Here is a 3,214-nt window from a genome sequence, read left to right on the forward strand (position 1 = left end):
CACACACACACACACACACACACACACACACACACACACACACACACACACACACACACACACACAGAGTATAAAATATGAAATGAAAGAAAAATTACATGTAACCAAGTCGATGTGCCTGTTTAATCATACTTACGACTAATCATACTTAAAGTTTATATATTTACTGCAAACAAAGTGAAAAGAAAACGACAATGAAAGAAGGTGACATGCCTCTTTCATCGATATGTCGTGGTGTTTTGCAGTACAGAGAAAATGAAAAATAGTTATAATCAGCATGAATGTTGCGCGTTCTGTACGAACGCACGATTAATTAACATATAAGCACGTTTGCGTGCCTACATGTGTATATATATGTATGTATGCTTCCATATAGAGCGTAGAGGTTGTATCGCATAGAAGAAAACCTATCTTCTCTTCTCGCAAGTCGCGAGATAAAGTCATATCCTTAGATTTCACACATTCTACTACCGTAAAGAAGACCGTTGTTACTACTACTACTACTACTGCTACTACTACAACTACTACTACTACTACTACTAATAATAATAATAATAATAATGTATGTGTATATATACGTATATACATATATATTATATGAGCGGGTGTATGTATAGAAACAGTTTTGTTTTATTCCTTCGCGAACCAGTACATGCACAAACACACATTATACAGTGTACATGCAACAGTCGTACGCATGCTTCATTTTCGCCTCTGTATACGTGTTCGGACGTATATTTAGATGTATACGTGTCACTAGATATAGGTGGAATTATTTTCAGTCAGGTTTTCGTTTCTTTCATCCAAAGAGCAAGTTTTGACTGACGATGCGAGAATTTTGTAAAACTTTAGCGTTAAGGTTGTAATTATCGCACCGTGGTTTGGATTAACCGTCAAGTAGATTATTTTATTATTACATTCACCGTTGTTAATAGCGTGCTGTGGGCAAACAAAGTATTCACGTGGGGTGTAGATTTTATTCTAAGCAGTAGCGTTTGGAGTCGGATATCGATTACTCTCTAACAAGTAGAACATAATTGTGGTCGATGTGTTACTAATAACAACTTTTGGGTTAAAAAAAAAAAAAAACGTGGTATATACGCTACTTGTGCATGGTCCTATGTTATAATAATAGTAGTTTCTCTCTTAGATTTAGATCGTCAGTCAGTACAAGCTCAAGAGTCATATTCAACGCAGTCATCGTTACTTTTAACACACATTTTCACTTGTCGGTTTAGAAATAAGCGCGTCGCTGCAACGGAGAGTATCTAATTAACAAAAAGTAGAAGCTATTACTATATACATATATATATATATGCGCGCGCGCGCGCGCGTGTGTGTGCGCGTGTGCGTGCGCGCGAGTGAATATATATATATATTCACACACACAATGCGGGCAAACAATTTGAGTAAAAAAAAAGAAAAAAGTATACCGTAAACTGTATCGATGGTTCTAGTTGTGATATTTTATTAATTATTATACAGCGTGTAATATTCGCGCAGCGTTATAGTGGTCAAGCTTTTTGGAATGGCCAAGTGTGTATCTTGGCATTAATGATCCAAAAGGTGGTTACACCTTATCGTGAACTCGTCACTTCCGATCGGACGATAAGACGCGTTACCTTGGCTCTCTGCCAACATCCGCTCGATTAATCTTGCGCATCGAAAGTACCCTCTTTAACGTGACGTTGATCCTCGAGCCGTCAAATTTTCCATTCATTCACGGTTTTTTGTTAACCGAATTAACGTAACAGATTAGAAACGGGTTGATCTTCGTTTCCACGTGCCACTCTAAAGCTTACCGAAACAAACAGATGTTTCTTAGCCAATGTCATTGATTCGTATGTTTGTAGAGCGCAAGTGTAACAAATGTAACAGTCACTTCTTCCTTTCGGGTAGCACGACGATACACGAGATACACACATACACACACACACATACACACACACTGAAAGCTATTATAGAGATAGAATTATTTTAATCGTTTTTAAATTTGTACATACGTTTCTTATCGCATCAGGGCAGGGGGGGAGGTTTGAGCGAAGTGATTTATTAGTCTAGGTGTAGTGCCTAAAATGTTGTAACGAGATTGTGTCCAATAGTGAGTTTATTTAGCGTGGAATCTCTAACGATCGAACGGGGCGCTCGTGCAAAAAGTAAATGCGAAATTTCCTCGAATAGCGAACGTACGAGAGAGTGACTAATCGAGATACGAAATGCAAAGACGAATACACCGAAAGGCTGATGACGCTCTTCTTGCACGTGCGCCTCGAATCACGAAATTAAAGATGCTCGATGAACGAGTTTAGAACTGTTGGAAACGCCAGATACTCGCGTTAAAATGGCCAGAAATGAAGAAAAACACACATACACACACACGCACGCACACACACACGTACACACACAGAGAAATCAAAGAGATAGATCCACAGGAAAAGATTTCGTTTCTCCGTGGAGTTGGGATTTAACGTTCGATCGCGTTGTATGGGATAGTTCGTATAAAATTATTATATATTATCACTGTAAACAAAGTAACTGACTTTTTGCGAGGAATAGATAATTTAGTTATACATATAGGGAGAGAATAACATATTTTTGGAGTTACTACTAGAGAATTGATATTGTATTGTGCTCTGTGAGTTCTTAAGCGTCTGTCTTTTTGCGTTCTTTGGACTTTAATCGTCAGAAATTGCTCATCACAATCGGACCACATTTACACAACAATGAAGAGAATTAAGCGACCGTGCCACCGAGATCGCGCGATCAACACGATTGTCCTAAATTTCGGTAGAACTTTGCTCACGATCTTGTAGACTAACTGACAATTGCGCCAGCGCGAGACAAATTACAATAGTTTGTAGTTTAAAGAAGAAAAAAAAAAAAGAATGAAACGTTCCGCAACTTTTTCGAAATTTTAAGACGATACGACGAACCTGTCTGTCCGTTCTCCGTACAATGGCTCGATAGTTTTCTCGCTGTACATAAACGAAAGAGTAAATGGAGTCCGATTAGGGGAAGCAAGATCGTAAATGATAGATCGCGCGGGTAAATTAGGATAGAATCGACGATTCACCTATCTGACTGTTCTTCGATGTTCTTAATGTTCACTATTACAGTATGGTAAAGTCGCAAATTAATATTAACGGTGTTACTTGTATTATATATACGTTCGTCGACTTACGCATAATACTATACAATTAAGTGATTAAGCGAT

Source organism: Ptiloglossa arizonensis, chromosome 9 (assembly GCF_051014685.1).
Source record: "Ptiloglossa arizonensis isolate GNS036 chromosome 9, iyPtiAriz1_principal, whole genome shotgun sequence".
NCBI lineage: Eukaryota > Metazoa > Arthropoda > Insecta > Hymenoptera > Colletidae > Ptiloglossa > Ptiloglossa arizonensis.